The sequence below is a fragment of the Halichoerus grypus genome, chromosome X (genome assembly GCF_964656455.1).
Source record: "Halichoerus grypus chromosome X, mHalGry1.hap1.1, whole genome shotgun sequence".
Taxonomy (NCBI): domain Eukaryota; kingdom Metazoa; phylum Chordata; class Mammalia; order Carnivora; family Phocidae; genus Halichoerus; species Halichoerus grypus.
The window spans coordinates 106,532,662-106,541,174 of NC_135727.1; the positions used below are offsets into that span (position 1 = coordinate 106,532,662).

Consider the following 8,513-nt stretch of genomic DNA (forward strand, 5'->3'; position numbering starts at 1 on the left):
CCCTTCCTCCCTCCCTTCCTTTCTTGTTCTTCATTTTTCATCCTCCTCTGCTCCCTCCTCCCTCTCCCCCTGCTTCCCCCCTTCACCTTTTCTTTCTGTGGTGCCGATTTGGTGAGGGAAAAATCTAGCTTTGCTAACCTGCCAAATTTTTATTCTATTCCTTTGTCTGACAAAAGTGATTAAAAAAAAAAAAGCTCACTTTAAACACTGCCGTTCTGGAAACACTGATTCAATTATACCCCTGGGTTTAGGGTCCTACGAGACTAGCCGTGAAGTAAAAGACTAGATGAGACCTAAAAGGCTTGAAGAAGAAGAGGTCGTGATTCTAGGTAACAATGCAAAAGCCATGGAAATCAGGGGAAGTGAGCAAGTTCGCTATAGGGAAATAAACCACGGGGTTTGTTCCTTCTGTCTTGTCCATTCTAAGACCAGCCATTTCAATACCACTTTTGCTAGTAATTTGAAATAGTCATTCTTCTTGGCCTCATTCCAGATGGGTCTTGTTCCTCAGTGAGGTCTTGACTTCCTTCCAGGTGGGTCTCATTGACAGGCGGATCACAATACCTAGCCTGTGATTAACTCTACTGTCTAGAGTTTCTGCTCACACACAAGGAGAAATCACAAAACTGAGTAGGTCTCATGAAGTTCACACCACTGAATGGAAGTGGAGCTTCCTAGCCGATTGTTTCATGGGGGCCTCAAATTCAGCATATTTTATTTAATTTTAATTTAATTTAATTTTTTTCAAATTCAACATATTTTAAACCTGAACTAATTATCTCTCCTCTTCCATATGCCCCACTTTCTTGGCTTTTAATTTGTATAAATGCCACGTGATTTTCCCAGCCCCACAGACTTCACAGTGAATTCATACTTGTCTGTACCCATTTAATCTTCACATCTCAGGACTTATATTTTTTAAATTTATTTTTATTTTAATTATTATTCTTTTTAGAGAGAGAGAGCCCGAGTGGGGAGAGGGGCAAAGGAAGAGGGAGAGGAAGAGAGAGAGAGATAATCTTAAGCAACACGGGGTTCAATCTCACGACCCTGAGATCATGACCTGAGCAGAAATCAAGAGTCAGATGCTTAACTGACTGAGCCACCCAGGCACCCAGACCGCAGCACTTATAAAACCCTGGAGGTTATGTCTCTCTTTTTAAAACACTTCATTTTTTATAGATCAGTTTTAGGTTCACAACAAAATTGAGAAGAAGGTACTGAGATTTCTCATATATCCCCTGCCCCAACACATGCATAATCTCTCCCATTAGCAATTGCACTCACCAAAATGGTACATTTTTTTGTTTGTTTGTTTTACCAAGGATGAATCTACATTGACAGATCATAATCACCTGAAGTCCATAATCTACCTTAGAGTTCACTCTGGGTGTTGTACATTCTGTGGTTTGAATGAATACATAATGACATGTACCCATCATTGTAATATCACGTGTTTACTGCCATTTTGCATTCCCATCAGCAATGAATGAGAATTCCTGTTGTTCCACATCTTCACTAGCATTTGGTGTTGTCATTATTTTGGATTTTGTCCATTTTAACAGGTCTCATAGTGGTATTTCATTGTTTTAATTTGCATTTCTCTGATGACATATGATGTGAGACATCTTTTCATAAGCTTATTTTGTCATCTGTATATCTTCTTTGGTGAGGGGTCTGTTGAGGTCTTTGCTCCAGCTTTTAATTGGGTTCTTCATTTTCTTATCGTTGCATTTTAAGAGTACTTCGTGGATTTTGTATAGTACTTTACCTGATGTTTCTGCAAATATTTTATCCCATCCTGTGGCTTGTCTTTTCCATTCTTTTGATATTGTCTTTCACAGAGCCGAAGTTTTAAATTTCAATTAAGTTTAGTTTCTCATTTATTTCATGGATTGTGTCTTTGGTGGGGTACCTAAAAAGGCATCACCATACCCAAAGTCATCTAGGTTTTCTCCTATGTTATCTTTTAGGAGTTTCATAGTTTGAAGTTTTGCCTTTAGGTCGATGATCCATTTTGAGTTAATTTTTGGGAAGAGTGTAAGGTCTGTATCTAGATTCCTTCTTTCTTTTTTTTTTTTTGCACGTGGATGTCCATTTGTTCCAGCACTGAGCCTCCACCAGTTCATCAATTATAGTTCGGGTTTTTCTACCCTGGCACTGGTTCTTATGATGGTTTCCACTTGTGAGTCTCTGCTCCAATAAACTGTGACTCCCTGCATTTGCTCATCTGTCTCTCCAGTTTTGGGGGCAGTGGTTGGCCCTGTGTCCTCCCCTCTCTTAGGAGTCTAAGAAGAGTCTTTGGTTTTCCAGCCTGTTCAGCTTTTTACTGGTTGTTAGGACAATGTGGTGACTTCCAAGCTCCTTACATGCAGAATTGGATACTGGAAGCCATTCTGTCTCTTTATATCCCTTGAATTTGGATCCTCCTGCCCATTGCCCCTGCTGGTGCTCTGGTTTAAGGTTCCATTCCTGGACTCTTATAATAGCTGTCTTGTTGGTGTGTCTCTGACGTCTCTCTCTCTCCTCTACTGCAGCCTCACATCACTTCCTAATTAATCTATTTTTTAAAAAATATTTTATTTATTTATTTGAGAGTGTGTGTGTGTGTGTGTGTGTGAGAGAGAGAGAGAGCACAAGCAGGGGAAAGGCTTAGATGGAGAGGGAGAAGCAGACTCCCCGCTGAGCAGGGAACCTGATGTGGGGCTCGATCCCAGGACCCTGGGATCATGACCTGAGCTGAAGGCAGACGCTTAACAGACTGAGCGACCCAGGCGCCCCACTTCCTAAATAATCTAAAATGCAACTGACCTCACATCATTTCCTGGCTTTGAAGCATTCACATTATCTTATAAAATCCAACTTCTTGGTGCTGACACTCGAGGTCACTGATTATTTGTTCTACACTTAGTTTTTCAAACTTTCTCTCACTGCTCTTACTCCTAGGGGACCCGGACTCTTTGCCTCTTCTTGAAGACCCCTGGTCCTATGTTTATCCCATTTTTTTTGACTAGAATGCCCCTGGGTTCCCAGTCCTGGTTAGTTCTGAAGTTAGCCCTTCTTTCTCTGAGTATTGTTGTCACTTCTGACACCTTTCCAAGATAATGATCTCATTATTCTGTACATTTCAGGTATGTGTGTACACCTCTTATTGTCCCTGCTAGACTGGGTGTTCTCTGAGGAAAGGGATTATTTATATTTGCAATCTTCACAAGGGTCTCTTACTTCTAGTTTCTGATTTTTTGGATGAAAAGTAACCAAGTCTCAGGTTTGGATCGTTTCTTATATGATGACTGGAAAACTGGAGAAGAGTAGTGTGTATGTGTTCATTTTAACTTCTGTTTTGAACCTCTTTCTAAATACTGACTTAGGGGCACCTGGGTGGCTCAGTCATTAAGCATCTGCCTTCGACTCAGGTCATGATCCCAGGGTCCTGGGATCCAGCCCCGCATCAGGCTCCCTGCTCGGCGGGAAGCCTGCTTCTTCTTCTCCCGCTCCCCCTGCTTGTGTTCCCTCTCTTGATGTGTCTCTCTCTGTCAAATAAACAAATAAAATCTTTAAAAATAAATAAATAAATAAATACTGACTTAATCTAGGGTTGTAGGTAGTTAAGGAAAACGAAATGTTCTTTCTTTGTTCTTTGTGTTGTTAAGGCACTGTTGGGAGCTATTTTAAAAAGCATGGGGATAGCTAGAAGGCAGAGTTCTCTAATATTTTAAAATTTAGATAGATACAGTATAAATCATTTCTGGAGGTGCCATAGGGCCCACTGTAGTACTGTATCCGAGAGGGCTGCTAGATGGAAGTAATCTTTTCTAAACTCCAACTGACACGGGAACAGTTAAGTCTGATTTGTGAGCTACTGAAGTGTCATCTTTTATTCTTCTCAAAGACCTTAACAACTTGAAGGTGAGAACAAAGACAAGGAAAGAAATGGAGGCTCATTTATTTTTCTTGATATAGAAATTGATGTTCATCAAAATCTTCTCTCTAACAACTTGTGATGATACAATTGATGGGTCATAAAAATGTTCACCGAGTTTTGACATATTGGGTCAAATTTTTATTTTATTTCTGGTGGATTTGGGAATTCAGCTCTCTTTCTGTGGACAGGATTGTGCCCCACTACTTCACATGGGGGTATTCGTGGCCACTCACTTCTACCACAATTTGCGATAATATCCCAGGTCTTTTCCCACTTTATTTTATTCTGAATGTGTGGATCTAATGCTACATTTTGTTTATTCATAAAAAAATCTTTTTCCTCACTAAGGTACAAGAAGGGGGAAATACTAATTCATATGCTATTCTAAGAATTGAAACACGTTCCCACTTCTGGTAGAACTGAATAGTAGTTTGAACTGCAGAAAGTAAAAATGGGGAAAAAATCAGAGAATATGACAAAGTATTTATTATGCTTTTTTATTGCAACCACGGAGGGAGGGCATTAGTATTTTCTTACCATTTCAGAGACAAGTATCACAAGAAAGTCATTTATGTATTCTTTTTTAAAAAAAGGTTTTATCTATTTATTTGAGAGAGAGAGAGTATGAGAGAGAGAGAGAGTACAAGCAGGGGGAAGGGTAGAGGGAGAAGCAGACTCCCTGTTGAGCAGGGAGCCCGATGCAGAACTCGATCCCAGGACCCCGGGATCATGACCTGAGCTAAAGGCAGATGCTTAACTGACTGAGCCACCCAAGTGCCCCTCATTTATGTATTCTTGGTATCTACTTTTCCTGTTCATTCATTCATCCATCAAATGTTCCCTGAATACTACTCTATGTCAGGTAGAGCTCTGGGCACTGGCATTCAATAAGGGGTTCTTAATTGATGGGGTAATATCCCACTCCCACTCTCATCTTTACCCACTACATGGTATCCAGCACTAATCGTGGAGTGCTAACATTTTATTTTCTGCCTGCTTTCACAATGTTTTGTATAGTACCTGTGTGACAAAGTGATTCTCAGAAATTTATCATGATGTGAAGACATGTAGGCTCAACGCATATTGAACCTTCTGTTACCAATGCCAGGAGGGCAGCCATTTCAAATAAGGATTTCCATGGAAAGTAATACAGTAGTTCTGTTTCCATTGAGAATGTGAGTCTCCCTATGACAGGGGACTCCTGTCTTGTCGCTAGCAGCTGCCTTACTTAGAGAGAACAGTTACCAGCAGGACAACTACCACATACATCACAGGAGTTGGAAAATGTCAGTTTTTTCCATACATGTGACAAAGTAGTTGCCTTCGATATACATCTTGAGTACTGAGCTTTCATTATTTCTACCTCCTGAGGTCACCGAGAAGTCCCTCCTCTGTCCCCAGACTCCACATTTTATTTGGTCTCTTTTAATAGCTCTTGACTGATTGATTGCAAGAACCTCTTAACTAGTTGGACTGCTTTTTCCCTGCCTGAGTGCTTTTTTGAGAAAGCTGATCTAATCATACCTTTCTCCAGCTCTAAGTCTCCAGTGGCTTTTCAAGGCTCACCTGAGCTACGGAACCTCCCCAGACCTACCTTCTTCCCTCTCCCTGAAAGCGCCGGGCTAGATCACTCTGTCACTTGCTTACGGCTCTCTCTGTACCTTGCATGTAGAACTTACTACACAGCAATACAGTCATTCATAACTCTGTCCTCCTCCCTTAGACTTTGAGTGTGTTGAGGACAGAAGAGTACGCCCTGTTTATCTCTGCTCTTCCAGCACCGTGCCTGGCATGAAACAGGTAATACTTATGTGTGGAATTGAATTAAACGAGTACACTGGAAGCTCTCAGTGAGGTCCTAAAGAATTTTACAGGAAACACTGAATTCTTTTTATGTCTTACAAATTTGTACTTTTTCCAGCAACTACCCGCTCCTTGGTAGTATATTCCAAGTTTAAATAATAAGTCATCCTATAGTAATTCAACGAATTCTGTATCTTTTTGCTCTTGATGAGGCACAGTTGATCACTTACTGTATGACAGACTTTAGAAGAAGTAGACGCAGCTATCAGATAGCCCCCAGCTATGCCCATTTTGTCCCATTTCTCCTTCCCAGCATTTATAAAAATATGAAATAAATAATTTTGAGGCTGTTCTTCCTTGGGCAATTCATTCCAAAAACCTATGGATTGAAACGGATGTTTTTTTTGTTTGTTTTTTTTTTAAGATTTTATTTATTTGCGAGAGAGAGAATGAGAGACAGAGAGCATGAGAGGGAGGAGGGTCAGAGGGAGAAGCAGACTCCCTGCTGAGCAGGGAGCCCGATGTGGGACTCGATCCCGGGACTCCAGGATCATGACCTGAGCAGAAGGCAGTTGCTTAACCAACTGAGCCACCCAGGCGCCCTGAAACGGATGTTTTGAGCTTGGGATCAATCCGAATTATAGTGAATGCCATAGTACGTGTAGGATCCAAAGGAAGCCCATCTCCTTGGTTTTCCCCACAGAAGAGGGAAGTGAACTTCCTAAAGGCTCTGTGTTGAGAGAAAATGATCTCTGTATGTTACGTACTAGGGCTCACTTAGTGAAAAATTATTTCTCAGACAAGACTTGGTTCTGTTTTGAATTCACCTCACCTTTCCACTTACATCTTCCTTTTTTTCTGTTCAATTTTTTTTTTTTTTTTTTTTTTTAGAGCTTCTCCTGACCCCTGGTCACCATGGCCCTTGAACATCTAGGACTCACATTTCTTCCTCCACCTAACTGTGCTGTCTACAGGCCATCCGAAAATCCCGATTCAAGCTAAGGTATTCATGGATGGATGGATTGTTTCTCTAAAGAGATTTTACACCTTTAAAAGGACTCCTGGGCAAGAAAATGCCCTCGACCAAAGGAGCAGAGCCTCCCATTTGCAGATACACAGACACTGTCGCAGACTAAAGCAAGAAAAATTTCATACGCATCTCGGATCACATCACAGAGGCACTGGGACTGAGAGAGCTTTATGCTTTCACAGAGGTTGTGGGAGATTCAGTGTGATGTGAAAGACAAGAGGATCCATCAGACATTCCTAACATGAGAGTTCACGTCACCGGTTTTCAAACTGTATTCCTCAGTACTTAGAGAATCTGCGGAAGAACTTCAGAGGTCGCCAGGGTGGAATGAGAGGGAGACCCAGAGAACAAGTCGCTGTGTCTCATGCCTGGTGCCCCCGTGTGAACTAATAATAGTTGACTAGTAATAATAGCATTAATATTATTGGACTACTAATAGGATAATAGTACAGTACCACTATTCTATTCTAAAACATTCGGTTTTAAATTAAGGTCATTTAAAGATAAAAAGAGTTTTCCTTCTCCAAATTGGGTCGACAACGGCTATTTAGGCACACATGCCCCGCACCCAGGAATCCCCGGTGAAACGTACTCAGCTGTCGCTACCTCAGCGGGGGTTACGTCTCAGACAGTTCAGCCCTAAAATGCAGAGGGTAGGGTTTAAGGAGATGGAATATTTTGTTACAGAGACAGGAGAAATAGATAAGACTGAGGCACGAAAGTGGGCATGACTGGAGGTGAGATGAAGGAGTGTTGAAGACAGATCGGCCTGCTTCATGGTTTTGCCTCTGATGGGCCCTGCCAATGACGTTAGGCCTCAGGCTTTCAGGACTGAGAGATGTAACACCCATGTCTTGTTAACTGATCACATTTGCTATCCTTTCAGCACCCCTGAGTGTATCAGAATGATAGCTCATTCCTGACCTCACTACAAACACGTACATGTCCAATCATTTATGAAAGAGGACACCACTATGACAGTCCCCTGACAGAGTGACTGGGAGATGCTGAATTCCTTCCTGTATCCACGCTCTTCTGCCATGTAACTTTGCATGTCCTCTCAGTGCAAGAAGAATATACTTCCATGCCTCTGAACTCGGAGCTTGGCCACATGACTCGCTTTGGTCAGTGGGATATGGGTGGAAATGACATTGTACCCATGCCAAGTTGAGGCCGGACGAGGCCTTGTGTGTTCTGCTTACCTTCAGCACTTCTGTCGTCACCATGAGAAGACCATGGTCCAGCCAGTCTGTTCAGTGATCCACTGAGGTCAAGGGATGTGTGGAGCAGAGCTGGATCCAACCTGCAGCTTGGAGCCATCTAGTTAAGCCCAACCAAGATCAGTTTGAGCCACTTCGCCTGATAGGCAAATCTGCAAAAAATAAATGTTGAGAGTTGTAAACCACTGAGATTTTGTGATTGCTTATTATACAGCAAGAACTGGCTGATATCATAGGTAAGAGCTTGATTTTTCTGTCAGAGCAGAATTTGGACAAACCCCCTAAGGATTCAGCATTCTCATCTGTAAAATGTATATAATTATCACTATACCACAGTCTTATAGGCACTAACTAAAATAGTATATGTAAAATACTAGGTAGATGCCTCACTATTAGTATTATTATACCTCCAGTTGTAAAGATACTTTGGGACTGAGAAATACAATGAAGTAGGACACATGTAGATTTCAAGATAGGGATTAGATATTAGAATACACGGTAGTTTAAAGAAAGGGATTTATTCTGAAACCTGGGG

At 41.5% G+C, this 8,513-nt stretch overlaps 1 long non-coding RNA gene across 1 annotated transcript; it reads left to right on the plus strand.

The window, feature by feature from the left end:
- The first annotated feature begins 5,555 nt into the window (after nt 1-5,555).
- Nucleotides 5,556-8,163, plus strand: LOC144380609 (uncharacterized). Its single transcript, XR_013444829.1, has 2 exons — nt 5,556-5,725; nt 6,620-8,163. It is a non-coding gene; the product is annotated as an uncharacterized LOC144380609 (long non-coding RNA).
- The last annotated feature ends 350 nt before the right edge of the window (nt 8,164-8,513 follow it).